An 8,019-nucleotide genomic window follows, 5' to 3' on the forward strand; every position below is an offset into this window, starting at 1 on the left:
AAAATTATTTTCTTAAGTGACAAATTAATTTCATACATGGGGGGGGCATAAAACATTACTAAAAGAGATAAAAGGAGACCTAAATAAATGAAAAGACAGACAATCCATGTTCACTGATGAAAAGACAATATTGTTACGATGACAGTACTAGATAAAACTATCTATAGATTGAATGCAAACCTAATCGAAAAGTCCAACAGCCTTCTTTACAGAAACCGAAAAACCCATTCTCAGTTTTATATGAAATGAAGTCTCAAATAGGCAAGGCAAATTAGAAAATAGAGAAGACCTCACACTTCCGGTTCTCAAAATATGCTATATAGCTATAATAATCAAAACAGCCTGGACCTAGCATTGTAATCAACACAGATACCAATGGAATAAAAATGAGGGTCCAAAAATAAATCCATACATCTACCACAGTCAACTGATTTTTCACAGGGTTCTACGTTCATTTAACGGAGAGGGAAAGTCTCTGCAATAACTGGTGCTGGGAAACTTGAGTAACAACAGACTGAAGAAGGAGTCAGGATGTGTGCCTCACACCATAGACAAAACCAAGTCAAAACAGCTCAAAGACCTAACGTGAAAACTAAAGCCATGACGTTCTTGGAAGAAAATGTAGAGGTGTGGGTGCAGGGCCCAGCTCTGTCTAGCAATGGCTGTCACTTAAAAGAAAAGTATGAGAAGCCAAGGGCAAAATAGATACATGGAACTGCGTAAAAATTAAATACTCTCAAAAAAGTGAAAAGAATCTACAGATTGAGGGTAAATTTTCACAAGAACCATATAGCCAACAAGGAGCTCATATCCAAAATACATATATCAACAACAAAAAAGTAAGAACTCCAATTAAAAACAAAGAACTTGAACAGACATTTTATCAAATATTCAAATGGCCAACAAGCACATAAAAAGGTGGTCAACATCATTAGCCATTAGAGAGAGAGATGCAAATCAAAACCTCAATGATAAACTTAACTCCCACTGGGATGGCTAAGATTTTTTTTAATGGAAAGTAACAAATATAGGCAAGAGAGGAACCTAACCTCTATTAGGAGTTCTCTTGAAGGCATCTAACAACAATAATTCATTGCAGGTAGGACTGCAAAATGATAATATCCACTGTGGAAAAGTTTGTCAGTTCCTGAAAATTTTAACCTACTCCATTCCTAGGTATACACCCAAGACATGCTAACAGATCAATTTCAGCACTAGTCACAATAATCAGAAAGTTGGAAACAACCTTGGTGTACATTAAGGGATAGAAGGATAAGCAAACTGTGGTATTTACATAAAGTGCACTACTACTTAGCCATAGATGAAGTTCTTTTTTTTAATGTCTCTTTTTTTCAGATAAATTTATTTGAGCGCTCTTACAGCTCTTACCACAATCCAGCATTATAATCCATCAATTGTATCAATCACATTTGTGCACATGTTGCCATCATCATTTTCAAAGCATTTTTCTTTCTACTTGAGCCCTAGGCATCAGCTCCTCTATTCTCCTTCCCCCACCCTCCCACCTTCATGAGTCCTTGATAAATTATAAATGTTCTTTTCAAAAGTCTTTTTTTATCAACTCTTAATATATACTAACATGGGTAAATCATGGAAACATTATGCTTAGTGAAATAAGTCACTCATAAAAAGATATGAAAAAAGATAAACATATCTCATTTCCATGCAATAACAAGATTAGACAAATGTATGAAGGCAAAACCAGACTAATGGTTGGTTACCACAGGATGCAGTTGTGTTTCTGATTATGATACAGGGAACTTTAGCAAAGATTATGGATGATGGTTGTACAAATTTGGCAATGATCAGCAACGAACTTGGAGGGTATGACTAAGGTCTATTTTTTAACTGAATAACCAGCTATGATGCCAAAGGTATCACATCAACAACTATGATAAATGGGATCTCTTAAGAGTTAAATACTTTTGTTCAAAATGCATAATAAAGAGACAATCCATAGATTGGAAGGAAGTTTTTAGGAACCAAATATTCTATAATGGTCTAATATCCAAACATATGATGCTCTAAAAAAAATCTCCTGTAACTTAACAAAGACAGGCAACCCAAAAATTTTACACTAGGCAACGTATTCAAGCAGACATTTCACTGAAGAGGCTATACGCCTGACCAACAAGCATATGAAAGATGCTCAACACCATTAGTCATTCCAACAACCAACCTACTGCCGGAGTCAGAATTGACGGAGAAGACAGAGAACACCTGCTCCCTAGGGTTTCCACAGGTGTAAGTCTTTACAAAGGCACATGACCTTGTCTTCTTCCCTCAGAGCAGCTGGGAGGTTGAAGCCATTAAGCTCTCCATCCATTCTAAGCCCAAAGCTTAACCCGCTGCGTCTGGTCACCGGGGATCCTTTCATTCGCCATAAGCACTGCCTCTGAGTGTCAGTTCACTCGCCAGTAACCTCACTGCCATTGAACCGATGCCCTAGAGGACAGAGTAGAACGGTCCCTGTGAGTTTCTGAGACCGAAACTCTTTACAGCAGTACGAAAACCCTGACTTTCCCGAGGAGTCGTCGGTGGTTTCGAACAGACTTTGCAGTTAGCAGCCCAACTCACAGGCACGGTGCCACCAGGGTGCTGCAAATCAAACTACAAGATGGCACTTTCCCCGCTAGAACACTCCGATCAAGAAACAGGAAACAGGTGTTGGCAAGAATGTGTGACATTAAAACCATCATCCCTTGATGACGGAATACAAAATGATACAGCTGCTATGGAAAATCGTTTGGCAGTATCTCAAGAAGTTGAACATACAACTACCATATGGCCTAAATCCCAAACCTTGCTGTAGAACTAAAAATGATGAGAAAGCAGAAACAGAACCTAGACAACAACGTTCATTGCAACATTATTTGCAATAGCCAAAAAGGTGGAAACAACCAAAATGTCCATGCACAAGCAAATGGATACGCAGCATGTAGCATGTACATACAATAAGAAATTATTTAGCCACAATATAAACTTTAAAAACACGGTCTCAGTGAAATTAGTCACAATGGGACAGGTATAATATGATTTCATGATTTTAAAATAGGCAAAAAGAAATCAAAACTTACTAGTAGTTACCAGGGGTGGGGGTAAGTGGAAGTGGGGAAGGGAGTTACTATAGCAACACTTCACTTATTTCAAGGTCCAAACTCAAACTCACTGCCATCAACACCAACTCATAGCGACCCTCCCCCCCCCCCTCAACCAGTGGATTTCTGAGACTAACTGCTTAAGGAACTGTTTACGGGAGTAGAAAGCTCAGCCTTTCTCCTATGGAGCTTACTGGTGCTCACACTGCTGACCATGCGATCACGCCCAAGTTGGTAACCACACTATTAAATGGCGAGTTGTGTGAAATTCGGCAAAAGTGAGGGATGATATCGGATTACAAAATGGAGAATAGTTACATCTTTCCATAACTACCAAATCACATATGCCACACCACTGAGAATCATGGCCCAGCCAAGGTGACACATAACCTTAACCATCACAGCGTTACTATCAAACACACATCATTAAGGCACTAGATAGATTGTCAGAAAGAAAGACAGACCGTCAGAAATGAAAGAGGTTGGACAAGATTGTCAACAACGTGGGCATGTGCACAAAGCACAGAGACTGCTAGTGAGGGTGGAGCAGTTCAGAAAATGACAGTGAGGATGGGTGCGCACGCAAACATCATCCATTCGACAGGTACTCCAGATGTATCTTACCCAACTGCAAAACCAATGAATTAAAAATGTCACAGTCGACTAATTAGACCAAAAGTTAATCCTTTACAAGATTAATAAACTAGCCAAACTTTGCACCAGATACATAATGAAATAAGGCATAAATTATAAAAGACTTTTAAAGGGAACGTGACTACTGAAAGCAAACAATTAAGACAGTAGCATGAACCTCATGCCAGTGAATTCAAGATTTCTGTTGAAATGGACAATTTTCAAAAATTACTGAAACCAAAAGAAATTGAAGCCCTCAACAATCCTAAAAGTATTAAACTGCTACTTAAACTATTCATAATGTGCCATTCTTCTCAAAGAAAGTATTAGACCCAAATGATATATATGTAAATTCCACAAAATTTCAAAAAGCAAACCACTCCAATCCAAAATCTCCCAGAGAAAACAATTACTACATTAACTCACTGTAGAAGATCTATGAAAAATAAATAAAAGATTTTAAAAAAATTTTTTAAAGACCTATGAAACCTGAATGCCCTAGTCAAACATAACAGTTAATAAAGAAAAATAACAATTACATTCATAAACAGACAAAAAAACTTCAAATATTGGCAAACGCAAATTAGTAGCACATAAAGCTATGCAGTCTGCTGAGACCAATTTGGGTTTGTCTAAGCAATGCAGGAATGAGTTAAAATGGGAATTGATTCACTGCAGTGGTATGTAGTTAATTTAACAGATTGAACAAGGGGGTGGGGGAAACATTTTCAACAGGTGCATAAAGTCATGACAAAATTGCAAGCAAAAACTTTTCCAACTTAATGAAGCGTATCTACAGAAACGCACAGCACATATCATTCTTAACTAGGAAACATTACCTTTCAAAATGAGGAACAACACTTGTATAGTCATTATAATGCTAACAACAAGGCTGGGGGGGTCGAACCCAGGCAGCAGCTCTGAAGGAGGAAAAACCTTACACTCTGTTCCCATAGAGTTTACACCCAGAAAACTCCCTGGGACAGTTCAACTGTGTCAACATGGGACTGAGTTGAAATCAGGCTGATATCAAAATCCAAACCCACTGTCGTTGCGTTGATTCAGTGAAACGGGTCAGCATAAACTGGATGACAGTGAATTTGGGGGTTTTAGTGTCAGAGTGGTTTCTGTCAGCAGCTGATCACATCTGTACCACCTACCAATTTTTTGGCTCACAAGCCTTCCCTCCCCAAAAAAAAACCTTTTAAAGATGACAAACCCCTTCATACATTAAAATGCATCTAAAAAGTGTCATCGGAGTTTAAATAATTAGAATTTCTTCAGTACTTTGGTGACATTTTAAAACAAACTGATATATTATTTTCCTAAACATATGTCCAAGTATTCCTTTAAACATATTCATAACTCCGCTGAAGGTTTAAGTGCCCTCGTGTAAAAACTTAAATTCTTGCCTATCTGTACAGAAAATATGTACAAGAATCTTCATTAGTCAATTCTTAAAAACAATGAAAATGTCTAACAACAGAACATATAAACTGTGTTAGATTCACCCATGGAAAATTATACAGCAATTAAAAATTAAGGAGTGACATCGATATCCAGTAAGATTCTTGACTCTTAGAAACGTAACACTGAATAAGTTCCAGAAACGTATATCCAGAATGGTTCCTTTCCCCACAACTCAAAAACAATAGAAACCATACAGCACATTGTTGAGGGATACATACAGATCTGATAAAATTCAATTTGGAAAGTAATGACACAAAATCCAAGACAGTTGTCGCCTCTAGAGGTGAATACATGCAATATTGGTACTTTTGATTTTTGGATTGGGTGGTAGACTGATTTTATTGCTTTACATATAATTACATTTATGTGTCAAATATTACATTAAAACAAAGTATTAAAATGACCCATTCCTATTAAAAATGTTTGTCACCTCCGACAGTAGAAAAGTACATATAACATACCATAGAAATTACTATCTTTATAAAAACCAAAGGGGCTGATATTCATGAGGTACATGATAAATGTTTATTAGAATTAATCTTATGACGACCAAATGAGATAAAAACTGAGCCAGTTAGCTGTGAGTGGTGAACCAGCAGATTGTCATAATACTTAGGCAGAAGCCAGTGTGGGTCCAAGCAAATTTAGCAATAAGCTCAAGTTATAGAGAAGGCAAATATATAAAAGTGTGATAGCATAAAGTGTTAGCAAGAGTGTGAGGAAATGAGCCTTCTCACTTAATACAAGTGAGAATGGAAATTGGTACAGCCACTTGGAGAGCATCTGTGATAACCACATATCTTACTGTCAAGGAAACCTATTAGGTGTTTCCTGGGGAAATATTCACGTGTGCAAGCAGAAAGGTACAAAGCTGTTTATTGTGGGAGTGCTTTGGAGAGTAGAAAGCTGGGACCAATTTCAAAGTCCATTAATAGGTAAATGTGTAAATAAATTATGGTATATTCATACAATGGAATTATATACCAGCAATTTAAATTAATGAGTCAGAGACAACACAATTATCTGATTTATTCATATATAAAAATAAAGTTGATGCTGAGCAAAAAAAAAACAAGTTGCAAAGTGGCATTTTTTTAAAAAAGAACTATATAAAGTTCTAAACCCACACCACTACTATAGTGTTTATGGATTCACTGTGATCAAATTAAACAATACACCAGGGAATGATACACATAAACCTACACACAGTAGCTCTCTCTAGGAAAGGAAGGGCATCCCCACTATGTGCAACATTTCATTTAAAATAAAAGGTATGAAGTAATTTGGTAAGATGTGAGCATCTGTAAAACCTGAATGATGGGTTGGGTAGGTCCACCTCTGTGTTTTGCATGTGAAATAGTCCAGAAATTAAAAAAGGGAAATTAGGCAAGAATAAGAAATTGAGCAGATGAACACTGAGTAAAAGATACCCAAAATGCAGCCCTTGAGCGCAGAGCAAGCAGCCCCTGAGCAAGAGCAGTCTTTGAGTCCCTAAAGGGGGCTGAGATCTGACCCTGTGTCGTCTTATTACAACCCTCTTTTCCTTAAAATAAAATGCAAATTCCTTGCAATCAAAAATGTCCTAACCAGAACCATAAATAGGAGTAAATTGTGCCCAAGCGAGGCGTGAAATTAATGATTAGATAGCTACTTTGTTTCCGCCACAAAATTTTGAACAGAAATAAGAGGTAATTTCTGTGAAAGCCAAGTTAAACCCTGACTAAGCAGTTCAGTGTTTTCCAGAACGTTCAGGGTCGGCTCCAAGGTCGGCCCCCGCTGGTGAGAGCATATCTCTGGCGAGGCGTCTGTAATTTGAGGCGCCTGTAGCGGCTGGGGCTGGTCTGGAAGCCCACCCCCCACGCACCCCGCCCCCGCCCCTCCGCGCCTAATTCACCTCCGACCTCCCGCGCGGTTGGGGTCCCCACCACTCTACTCCCGGGCAGGCGGTCACAGGCCCCCGCCAACACTCGGAGGCCATCGGCCAGGCCCGCGCCGGCCCTGCCCCGTCCGTCGCGGCGGGGGGCGTGGGGCCCAGGCTCCTTCCTCTGGGGAGGGTCTCACCGGAACAGGTGGCGCACTCCGTCGGGAACAGACGGGGAGAGAGCGCGCACCAAGGCCCCCAAGCTTCGCACACTCGGACCCGCGTACGCGCGCTGACCCACCGGAGCGGGGGGACTCTCCGGGCAGGGGTCGCGCTGGCAGAAGGCGCGGCCGCGGGAGCGCGCGCCCAGGAAAGAAGCAGTGACCAAAGGGGGGCCACGCACCCCAAGGCCGGAAAGGGCTTGCGCAAAGACAAAGAGGGTCGCGTGTCCGCGTGAGGAGTCACCGACACACACGAAGACGAGGCGCGCGGGCAGCAGGGGCTGTGCACACCGAAAGGCACGCCCCCGCGCACGCCACGACCCCGCTGGGGCACCCAGTGGCCGCAGGAAGGTAGCAAAAGGGACACTCACCCTCAGGACCCCCCAGTTAACGTAGACACGCAGCGGGCATCACCGCGAGGGACACCAGCTAACGCGCACACCCCCCACTCACCACACCCCCAGGCAGGTACTTGGAAGGCAAAGTGCGCCCCGCCCCGGAGGCCGGGCTGCAGCGGGACCGGGCGGCCAGCCGCGCACCGAAGGGACACTTACCGGGGCCCGCAGCCAGCGAGCCTCGGACCTGAGCCACCACTGCCAGCCCTGTTGCCGCCGCTGCCGCAGCCGCCGCAGCGGACTCCACGTCAGCCAGCAGTGGGCGGGGCCTGGCGGCAGAGCTGTCACGTGGGGTGGAAACACACATGCGCAGTCGGGCG

The 8,019-nt window shown here is 41.7% G+C and overlaps 1 protein-coding gene across 6 annotated transcripts in view; it reads right to left on the reverse strand.

The window, feature by feature from the left end:
- The window catches only part of TTC3 (tetratricopeptide repeat domain 3), a 132,393-nt gene extending 124,376 nt beyond the window's left edge, over positions 1 to 8,017 (reverse strand). For 4 of the 6 annotated variants that reach the window (XM_075542302.1, XM_075542304.1, XM_075542303.1 and 1 more), the window contains exon 1: positions 7,859 to 8,017. The gene's annotated coding sequence lies outside the window, so the exon portion shown is untranslated. Of the gene's footprint in view, positions 1 to 7,675 lie in introns of all 6 variants that reach the window. The other 2 variants (XM_075542301.1, XM_075542300.1) reach the window with 2 other exon arrangements.
- Positions 8,018 to 8,019: the final 2 nt, after the last annotated feature.

This window comes from Tenrec ecaudatus, chromosome 2, assembly GCF_050624435.1.
Source record: "Tenrec ecaudatus isolate mTenEca1 chromosome 2, mTenEca1.hap1, whole genome shotgun sequence".
NCBI classification, from domain to species: Eukaryota; Metazoa; Chordata; class Mammalia; order Afrosoricida; family Tenrecidae; genus Tenrec; species Tenrec ecaudatus.